At 49.0% G+C, this 11,049-nt stretch overlaps 1 long non-coding RNA gene across 1 annotated transcript in view; it reads left to right on the top strand.

Annotated features, from left to right (window-relative positions):
• The first annotated feature begins 484 nt into the window (after positions 1-484).
• The window catches only part of LOC148542230 (uncharacterized), a 35,016-nt gene continuing 24,451 nt past the window's right edge, over positions 485-11,049 (top strand). The window contains exons 1-2 of the long non-coding RNA XR_015878277.1: positions 485-801; positions 3,565-3,687. This is a non-coding gene — a long non-coding RNA (uncharacterized LOC148542230). The remainder of the gene's footprint in view (positions 802-3,564; positions 3,688-11,049) is intronic.

Raw genomic sequence — 11,049 nt, 5'->3', positions numbered from 1 at the left:
TTGCAGTGGTCGGGGATAGCAGTCCCCCTCTTCAGACTCCATGTCCAACAGGTGCGGTGCTCCTCCATCCTCCCGGGGGCTTGCGGAGCTTTCTTCAGGGGCTGTCCCCTCTTTAGCTGGTGACCTCCACGATGTCCCTCCGGTCCACTGTGCGGGTCCTTCCTCCGGTGAGTATCCTCTGCGGGGTGTTTGGCATGGCTGCGGTCATGAAACAAGGTCAGACGGGCCTCCCCCTAATGGCGTCCTGTCAGCTGGTTCCTCAGTGGGGTCCTCACAGTCCGGGCTGCCCCCTGCGATCCTGACATCCTCTCAACTGGCCCCATCCGGGCACTGGAGCGACATCCTCGCCAGCGGGGTCTCAGCGGCAAGTCCTCTTCACAGGCGACAGGCGTAGCTCCTTTACAGGCAGACAAGGGGTTTCTCCAGTACAGCCCGGCAAGTCAGGAGGCAGTCTCTGGGGTCCTCTCAGAGGGGTCCTGTTCCTCCCAGCGGGCATCTTGAGCCGGAGTCCTCGCCCCAGCCACAACAGCTGGGATTCAATACACTGCGGCAGTTCCTCACTGTGCCACAGCCGCGGACCTCTGGCCCCTCCTGCACATTGCCCCATCCAGGTCTGGCAGACATCTGTCCCTGCAGGCAACACAGCCGGCAGCCTCCACTGGCCAGGGTCTTCCCTCCGGCGGTGAGGTAATCAGTGGGGACGACCCTCCATGGCCGGCAGCGGGCACTGACAGGGCAGTTCCACAGCTCCAGGGATCCAGCCAACACCAGCAGCACTCTCAAGGGGCCCAGCAGCAGCAGGTGGGTCAGGCACTAGCAGGGCTACTTGCGCCTGCTTTATGCAGCCGGGTACACTACACTGGGCCAGCTCCCTGTGCCCCTAGCCGCACCCTTCTGCGGGTCCATTTATTTATTACAGGCTACATGGCAGCTCCTACTGCCCAGCTACTTCCCATCAGGACATCCTCCTCTCCCCTCCTGGGGATTGCTATTTTATAAACTCTCCCTTTCTCCTCCCTGTCGGTCCGGCATGAATCATTGGCCCAGGGGACCCAGTGGCAGCCGACCCACAGGTCCCTCTGCCCTACAACCTGGGGGACCAATCAATGGGGGGCATTTTTCCCGCACAAAAGGGGTTACTGGACAGAGGACAATTTCTTCCCTTAGGCTGCACATGCCCAGAAGGGACTACCAGAGGCAGGGTCACACAAAGTTCATTATACCTGCCTATTATAAGGAATGGGGCTGCATATGACATAGTGTCCCTAAGCTGTGGGGACAGTCCTATCTATTTAATAAACAAGAAAAAATTGGGGGACCCCTATTTGGGAACAAACTTGGGGGTACCACACAACCTGCAATGTTTAAAACACATGTCCCATTCACAGACCCCCAAAATACCAGACCCACTACTTTAAACTCATTTCCCAACACTTTTACATTTTTCACCCCAGAAATGACATGTGATTATTGGCCAAATTAAGCTAATTCAAATAAATATTTTTGCCTAATTTGTCATTAGGGGGGTCTCCAAAAGATTCCGAACCAAGGGCCTGATCCAGACCCGTTCTCTATCTGCGTACGCTCGCTGGATGCATATGCAAAATTTTCAAAGTGATGCCACAGGAAGCTATCGCTCGCCAAGCCATAAGCACGCCCACCATGTCTTAGCGAGCGGCCACTTTGTGTATGCGTACGCCCAATTGCACAGGCAGAGCTGCCCACCAGCACCACGTCATCTCCAGGAAGTGTATTAAAACATTGGTACATCGAGCACCATCGGATGTGAATGCAGTGCTTGTGGTAGCTTTACCCTACTGCAAGCATTGCGAGGAAATCAGTGTAAAAAAAGGCAAGTGATGTGTAGTATGATGCTACCTGTTAATTATGCATACCTCTAAACACTCTGGCACGCCTGCGTTCGCATCTAAAAACCCCCGGTATTAGTGTCCTGCCCCTGTTACCACCCACAAACGGCCTCTCCTGTCACTCATTACACTGGGCTGTCTTTGCAGGGCGAGCGAGCGGAATGCGATCGCAGTGAGTAGTTCGCGTACGCGCAGAACGAAGTGTGCGCGTACGCAGAACATCAGGCCACTTTCAAGAGCAGGCATATAGCGAACGGGTCTGAATCAGGCCCCAAGTCCCCACATTTTTAGTCCAAACCAGGGGTTTTGCTTTGCACAACTTTTCACCTGCTCTGAGATGGTGAAAACTTTTCCCTGTTTATTAGTCTATGGAGAATTCACACGTGCAAAAATTTCGGCAGTAGGAAAGCACTATCCGCATTTTTGCGAAAACTTTGCAATAGCGAAAACCTTTTGTAAAAATGCGCTTTTCACGTCTAATTGGAGTGGCAGATTTTACCTAGAGGCTGCAAGGAAGCAGTCGGAAAGCCGACGGATGGAATCCCGACCGTCGGCTTCCCGACTGTGTAATCCCGGCAAGGGGTTGAATTACAGGCGTCGAAATCCCTACGACTGTCACTTTACCTACGCCGGGAGCCAGACACCCGGCTTACCGATCGAAGGTAAGCCGGAAGCGGAGAGCAGCGGGGGGGAGGGTTAGGTTTAGGGTTCTCGGGGAGGACTTAGTGTTAGGTACCCCCCCCGGGAGTTTAGGGTTAGGCACCCCCGGGGAGAGGATAGGGTTAGGCACCCCCCCCAGGGGACTTAGGTTTAGGCAGCGGGGAAGGGGGGGTTAGGTTTAGGCACTTAGAGGGGGGATTAGGGTTAGGCACTTGGGGGGGAGGTTAGGCACCCCAAGGTAGGATTAGGGTTAGGGGGTAGAATAGGTTAGGAAATACTTACCTGGGGACGATCAGGATTTTCACTACTGCCGGGATGCCGCTGTCAGGATTTGAACTGCCGGCATCCCGGCAGTAGTCATACTGAATCCACCACCTCAGTGAGCCAGTTGAGTCCATGACTGCACTGGCTACACTGTGACTGGTGGTGGCTTCCCATTGGAAGCTCTGCCAGTCACATACACAACATGCAACATGCAGTGTCTACTCAGTCCCCCTCTCCCTCTCAGCAATGGCAGCCCCCATCGTCCCAAGAGGGTAGGAACTGCCGCAGGCCCTAAGAGTGTGTTCTCCATTCACCAGCACAGGTGTTCAACTTGCCCTGAAAGTATGCATGAAATCAGTGATCCCTGCTTTGTTGCCTTACAAGATATTGTGACAAAGGGGGCAACAGGCTGAAGTGTTACGGGACAAGAGGCTGGAGTGAAATTGGGTAAGAAGCTGGAGTGATGGCACAGGAGACTGGAGTAGCACAGGATAGGAGGCTGGAGTGACATGGGGCTGGAGACTGGAGTAAGACAGGGGGGCAAGAGGGTAAAGAGACATAGGGGGCAAGAAGCTTGTGTGACAGGACGCAGGGGACTGGATGCTGGAGTGACACAGGGGCAGCAGGCTGGAGTGACACAGGGGGCAGGAGGCTAGAGAGACATGAGACAGGAGGCTGAAGGGGACCTGTGCAGGAGGTGACACAGTGTATACAAATCTGTTTGATCCTCTGTTGTATGATGATGATATTGGTAATATTCCTACACAAACAGGCATCTTCTGGACCTAGTGATCTCCTACATTACATGAAAAGTAAATACCAACTGAAGACACTGTTTACCCATGGATGATCAACATCTTCAGAGGTTCTCTGTTACAGAGAACCCATCATATAGGTAAGGTGCTTTTTATTTAGTACACACAAAAAACAGTATAGAGTTTTTTTTAAGGGGGCGCCAAAGACACTTCTCACCCTGGACTCTACTTGATCTAGAACCAGCCCTGTTTAGGACTACAGTATTTTAATGCCCTTATTGTTCAGAATTTTGTTATCTCTCTATTTATGATAACAAGAACATTTTTACATAACAGGGCAAATATTATATTGAGACTGTAATAGAAGACATCAGAGGACATACTGTATTTGATAACTGAAATATGTTGGATTTTTTTTATACATTTTATAAACACAGATGGAAAAGGAGTAAATGGGGAAGAGGAGGGGAGGGAGAAAAGGGGAGATGTCAGATGAGACACTGGTTGAGAGAGCAAAGTTCACCTTGTAAATGTTAAGTGGATCCTGGGGGAGAATTATTATGAAGCTTCTACCTTGGACACCAAATTTTATGAAAGTTATCAACTTTGCCATGGAGCAAACTGGTAACATTGCATATTGGTTATGTTCCATATTTGTTTGGTAAGAGCCAATATGAACAGGGGGATTGTTTCTTCTAGTCAATGGTGTTTAATAATTTAGCAACACTTAGAACATGCCCATATAGTTTATCGGATTGTTTTTGAAGGGATTTCACCAGTTGCCAGAGCAAGAGATCCCCAAATAGTGTTCACAAGCATTTTCAAATGATTTTGTCTCAGGAGAGGGAGAAAAGTAAATCATGAGTATAGAAGGGTGGTATATACACTAAAGTTTGAAGGCTGCGGTCCTCCAAACTCTACAAAACTAGCATTGGGTTTGAATGAAGCTACGGATCTGCACATAAATAAACTGCTAAGCAGCAGGAAGGGAGTATCTGTCACACAAATTGGAAAATGACAGAGGTGCAAAACCACCTAAAAGATGATAAAACTTATTGATGCCAGAGTTCACCTAAGAATGCATATAGAGAGACACATCAAAAACTGAGTGTGTTGCCAGTGTGGAGTTAGGGGGAATAGGTAAAGAGATAGATCCAGTTCAGTATTTGGTCACATATGTCTAATGTAAAATGATGCATAAGCAGAGGCCAACCTCAGAATCCTAGGAAGCCAGGGCAGCATCCTCACCTCCTGGTCTTTCGCAAGTGAATGTTCAATATCTACCCATTTCTTATTACCCAATCCCCTATGCGCCCTGTGCAGCACTGCCGCCCCTCTCACTCCCTCTCTGCCCCCTCCTCCCCCCCTGAGCTCTTACCCTAACTTCCGACGAGAGGAGGGAGGGCGGGATCTTTTCCGCCGATTTTCACTGTCCACTGTCCGGCGCGCACCACTGCCGGAGGTCTCTATCTGCAGACCTCCGGCACAGAGAAGTGTGTGTTGCCGATGCCGCTGGAGGATGGCGCCCGGTGCACATGACCCCTCATCCCCCCCCTAGTTGCGGCCCTGGGCCCTATGCCAGGACAAGATGGGACTAAGTTGTGTTGCTTGGTAGCATCTCTGAAATATAGCGATTCCCAGACCACCACCAAAGATAGCCTGCAAGATATTGAACGACAAATAAAACCTGGTGCCAGCAGGGGTAAATAAATAATTAAATATATAGGTCACAGGTGATTATGGCTGCACACCAATAGAGAGCTTTTTGCCAATCCTCTCACACCACAAAAAGCATCAAAGACAATAATAGGTGGCACTTATCACACAGGACAACACTCAAAAAGGGATAAAAAAATCTCCTATTTAATTAGTATAAGAATCACATAACAGTAAAATGAATAGAAATTCCTCTGAATAAATGCACATGGAACATGTATTCGAACTTCACATACAGTATATAAATGTATTAGCTATAATGATTTAAAACAATAAGAGATATTGATCACTGGCAAACACATGAAGAGTGTTAACAGATTACTTGGAATTGTGCCCTGATTTAGAGCCGGACGCTCTGACAGAGCGCTCGCTCTGAATCAGAGCCGTCCCTTCTCCTTTTTGGAGTGGCCTCCTGGCCGCTCGCATAGCTGTGGGTGACCACCCACAGCTATAGTGAGCGGCCAAAATGATGGTCCATCGGGTCCATCGGGCTTGCGACGAGACCCTGTGGTAGGGTCTCGCTGCCGCAAGCCCTGGAGTGCTTTTGGCTCTATCAGAGCCAAAATCACTCCCACTGACATCACTAGTGATGTCAGTGGGGCCAGCCCCAGACGGTAGGTGTTCCCATGGGAACGCCTCCGTCTGGGCAGCCACGCCCCCATTTCCCACCAAGGGGGGCGTGCTGTCAATCACTCGTGCTCATGCGCACTTGGGCAACATCGACCCGCTTGCGAGTGCTCAGCGCTCGCGAGCGGGTCTGAATTAGGCCCTGTATCCACTAAGTTCAGTCACTGCTTGTTGAAGAATAAATTTGTAACATGGAAAGTATCCAATATTGAAATTATTGCAATGTTGTAGCAGGTATGAAGGTAATGTTCAAAGAACTGTTGGGAGTGCAGTTGCTCCACTATACTCACAGTCCTTACATGGCTGGCATGTGAATCGCTCAGCCTGCAGTAGGTTCATTCTCCGGTAAGTTAATTCTCCAATCCTCCAGTCAGCAATAGGCAGTCCTCTGGTCAGCAATAACAGGGACAAGCTCCCACCACTGTCACTCCCATTACGGTTATTCCCCCTAGAGCCCCAGCATTGGTATAGTCGGCAGCTCCGATGATTGATTGGAGGTTTCAGTGATCAGTGTAATACCGATGAGGTGAGCAAACTTCCAGACACAATGACACAATGGACCTCATTCAGAGTCGCTCGCAAAATGATAGCGCTCGCTCTAAATGAGGGCGGCCGCTTCTTCTTTAAAATCCAGCCTCCTGGCCGCTCGTTAAGCTGTGGGTGACCACCCACAGCTTTAGCGAGCGACCAGATGATGGTCACGATGGTTGAGACCATCGCAACCATTGGGGCTTGCGATGAGTCCATTGGGGTCGGGTCTCATCTCCCGCAAGCCCCAGGTAGCTTCCTGCTCTAACAGAGCAGGAAGCTACCTACTGACATCACTGCTGATGTCAGTAGGGCCACCTACAAATGGCAGGCGTTCCTTTAGGAATGCCTCCATTTGTCCAGCCACCCCCCCTCCCCGCCTACAAAATGAGGCGAGCTGTCGATCAACATCGACAGCCGCCCCTTTTTTTGCGAGCCCCGGAGCGAGTGAATTTGTCACTCACTCCAGGGCTTGCGCACGTGCACTGCGGCCGCTGCGCGTACACAAGGCCTCACCATCGACCCGCTTGCGAGCACATAGGCGCTTGCGGTCAGGTCTGAATGAGGTCCAATGTCTCCTTTAACTGCAAGCAAAACACTCAACCTGCTACAAAACATTTCTCTGCTGTTTTCAACAGAGCACACTAATCTCCTAACATGTAGTGCCAGTGATTCTGTCTCCTTAACGTGTTTCTCCACACCGAGCAGTTTCTCAAAATGCGGTAATGTTCAGTGATCAGTCAGAGATCTGGAATAAATAGCACCAATGCTAATTATGAACAGGTGTAAGTTAAATAATTATTATATTATAATAAGTCATGTCCAGAAGTTTGCTCACCTCATCGGTATTACACTGATCACTGAAACCTCCAAACAATCATCGGAGCTGCCAGCTATGCCAACGCTAGGGCTCTAGGGGAATAACCGTAATGGGAGTGACAGTGGTGGGAACTTGTCCCTGTTATTGCTGACCAGAGGATTGGAGAATTAAGTTAACGGAAAACGAACCTACAGCAGGCTGAGCGATTGACACGCCAGCTGCCTAAGGACTGTGAGTATAGTGGAGCAATTGCACTCCCAACAGTTCTTTGAACATTACCTTCCTACCTGCTACAACATTACAATAATTTCAATATTGTATACTTTCCATGTTGCAAATTTATTCTTCAACAAGCACTGACTGAACTTAGTGGATACAGGGCCTGATTCAGAGCCGGACGCTATTTGCGCTCGCTAGTTCAGAAAAAGGGTCCGGCTATTTAAATTGAGCACTCGCTCTTTGCGGTCTGTTGACATCTCTATGTCTGAGCGAGCGAACGAAACATGCGCTCGCTATTTTGTAAAGACGCCCCCTGGCCGCTCGCATCCTATGTCATCTCCGCTATTTATTTGATTAATCGAGTACATCGAAAGGCGTCTGAACTGCTCGCAGTGCTTGTGGTTGGATTTTCCTACCGCAAACATGCGAACAGTTCAGGCTAAGAAACAACCAAGTGACGTGGTCGATGACGCTGCTTTGTTAATTATGCACACCCTTAAAACGCCCGTTTTGACCATTTGGCACGCCTGCGTTCGGATCTCCACTCCCCGTTTTCAAGCACCTTCCCCTGTTACCACCCACTAACGCCTCATCCTATCACTCAAATTAGCAGGCACACGCAATTTTGCAAACACACGTTTGTGTTTGCAAAACCGCACTGACTGCGCCAACCGCACTGACTGCGCCAACCGCACTGACTGGTTGGCGCATGCGCATTACAACCCATACGTATGCGCAGATGTGCGAACATCGCTCGGAGCGAACGAGCAGCCGCTTACGAGCGGCTCTGAATCAGGCCCACAATTCCAAGTAATCTGTTAACACTCTCCATGTGTTTGCCAGTGATCAATATCTCTTATTGTTTTAAATTATTATAACTAATACATTTATATACTGTATGTGAAGTTCGAATACATGTTCTATGTGCATGTATTCAGAGGAATTTATATTCATTTTATTGTTATGTGATTCTTATACTAATTAAATAGGAGTGTTGTCCTGTGTGATAAGCACCACCTATTATTGTCTTTGTGAGACTGCAAGATACGTCTTACTGTTTCCGTCTTTCCCTGCCAATGACCTTGCCACAGAGTCGAATTAAACCGATCAAAGAAGGAAATACAGAGTCTCCCACCTACCAAAATTTTCTTTAATCACATTCATCAAACATAATACATAATTTACTTGAAAAAGCTAATTATAATGCTAAATAAGGGAAATGCTAAGTTAACGGATGGCTAGCAGTCTCCACAAGATATCGAAATTCAACCTTAAAGGCCCCTACACACTAGACGATATCATGAGCAATCTGACCAATTCAGAAGCATCAGAATGACAAATCGTTCATATCGTCCAGTGTGTACACTTGATCACGATCACCATGCTCTCTCCCGATGGACATTGGTCGTATCTTCAGATCTTTTTTACATGCAGGAAGATCTATCAATGTCGTTAGCGATTCGCTGCATATCATTTGAACGTTGAACGATATGTCATTCTGACCTGAACGATGCGGACGTCACTTGAGAGGCATTTCCCTTGACACAGATGCCCGCACAGATCAGCAAGATTCGTGCATGCCACTGTGTTAAAAACAATGCTTCTCAAGTAAAAAAAAAAAAAAGTGGTGTCCCCCCATAAAATCCCAACCAGCCCCAGACTTTTCAGAGCCAGTTCTGGTTGTAAAAATACAGTGGACAAAAGACTTAGGGGTCCCCTGTATTTAGTAGGGGTCCCTGTATTTTCCATAACTAGCACCGGACTCTTTCTAGCGGGGGTGTAATGCCACAGTCAGGGGAACACTTTCACCGGGGCTAAAACATTGCGCCTGACCACTAGTCAGCCTAGGCTGGGGATCCCTGGAGAAGTGGAGAACCCCCCAAAACAGTGGTCTCCCTCTCCAGGGCACCCCAGGCCTTGGCTGATAGCCCAGGGCAATCCTGGCACTTGTGGTTCTCCAAGTACCAGTATGCGGTGGAGGCTTGCTGGGACCTGTAGTTCTCCAGCAAAAGACAATATTTTTATATCTGTTTTTACGCAACACTATACACAATCAACTTGGCACCCACAGGCCTGGGGTGCTCTAAAGAGGAGGAACCCTTTATTGGGGGATCCCCACCTCCCCAGGGATCCCTGACCTGGGCTGACTAGAGGTCAGGCATAATGCTTTGGCCGAGGGACCCGGTGAAAGAGTTCCCCTGGCTATGGCATTACACCCCTGCTAGATAGAGTCCAGTGCTGGTTCTGGAAAATATAGGGGACCCCTACTCATTTTGTCCACTGTATTTTCCAAAACCAGGACTGGCTCGCTGAGCCCAGTGCTGGTTGTGCTAAATACAGGGGACCTCTACGTCTTTTGACCCCTGTATTTTCACAACCAGGATTGGCTCTGAATAGTTCTGGGTATGCTTTTAGGGGGGGACCACGTCATTTTTTATTTTTTTATTTTACACCTTAAAAGTTTTTACACAGATGCATGCACGGATCTCACTGATCTGTGCATGCATCGGTGTCATAGTACAGTCCATTATTTAAATTTGATCAGAAATCTTTAAGATGGTCGTCAACTGTTTGGAACAGTGGGCCTGATTCAGAGCCAGATGCTCATTCAGAGCGCTTGCTCTGAATCAGTGCCCTCCCTCTCTTTTTTTAGAGTGGCCTCCTGGCCGCTCGCATAGCTGTGGGTGACCACCCACAACTATAGCGAGCGGTCAAAAAGATGGTCACGATGGTCAAGACCATCACGACCATCGGGCCTGCGACGAGACCCTTGTGGTAGGGTCTCATCTGCCGCAAGCCCTGGAGTGCTATTGGCTCTATCAGAGCCAATAGCACTCCCACTGACATCACTAGTGATGTCAGTAGGGCCAGCCCCAGCCAGCCCCAGATGGTAGGCGTTCCCATGGGAACGCCTCCGACTGGCCAGCCACGCCCCCGGCACACCCACCAAGGGGGGCGTGCTGTCACTCACCATCAACAGCACTCCCCCTTTGTAGCGAGACCCATAGCAACGGCTTGCCCGTCGCTATCCGGGTCTCGTGCATGCGCACGACGGAGCCAGATCCATCATGCGCATGCACACTGGCCCAACATCGACCCGCTTGTGAGCGCTCAGCACTCGCGAGCGGGTCTGAATCAGGCCCAGGAAACGATATATCGTTAACGATCTGTAAATCATTAGTGACTAACGATATATCATTTGGTCATTAGTAATATTGCACTGTGTGTATGCTATTGTTTGTCCAGAAGTTCCGGGGTGTTCAGGAGAAATCATTAACGATATTGCATCGTTAGTAAATTGTTTAATGTGTACCCAGCTTAAGAGTGTGATGGAGCAAATTAAAAGCTAGAGACTCTGACAATTGACCTGGTAACCTGAGAATTTGCTATAAATGTCACACTCCTGAATTCTGGGTATCCCAAGGCAACATTTTGCCCACTGCTCTTCCTCCCTCCAATTCATAATATGCCATGCACCAGTTTCCCCAATTTATAATATGCCAGACAGCAGTCCCCAAAGTCATAATATAAAATGTAGAAATGCCCCAACTAATATGCCACACAGCAGTGCCCCAAAATCATAATGTACCTC

This window comes from Taudactylus pleione, unplaced genomic scaffold (assembly GCF_031769625.1).
Source record: "Taudactylus pleione unplaced genomic scaffold, aTauple2 ptg000015l, whole genome shotgun sequence".
NCBI lineage: Eukaryota > Metazoa > Chordata > Amphibia > Anura > Myobatrachidae > Taudactylus > Taudactylus pleione.
This window is presented reverse-complemented; position numbering and strand designations above follow the sequence as displayed.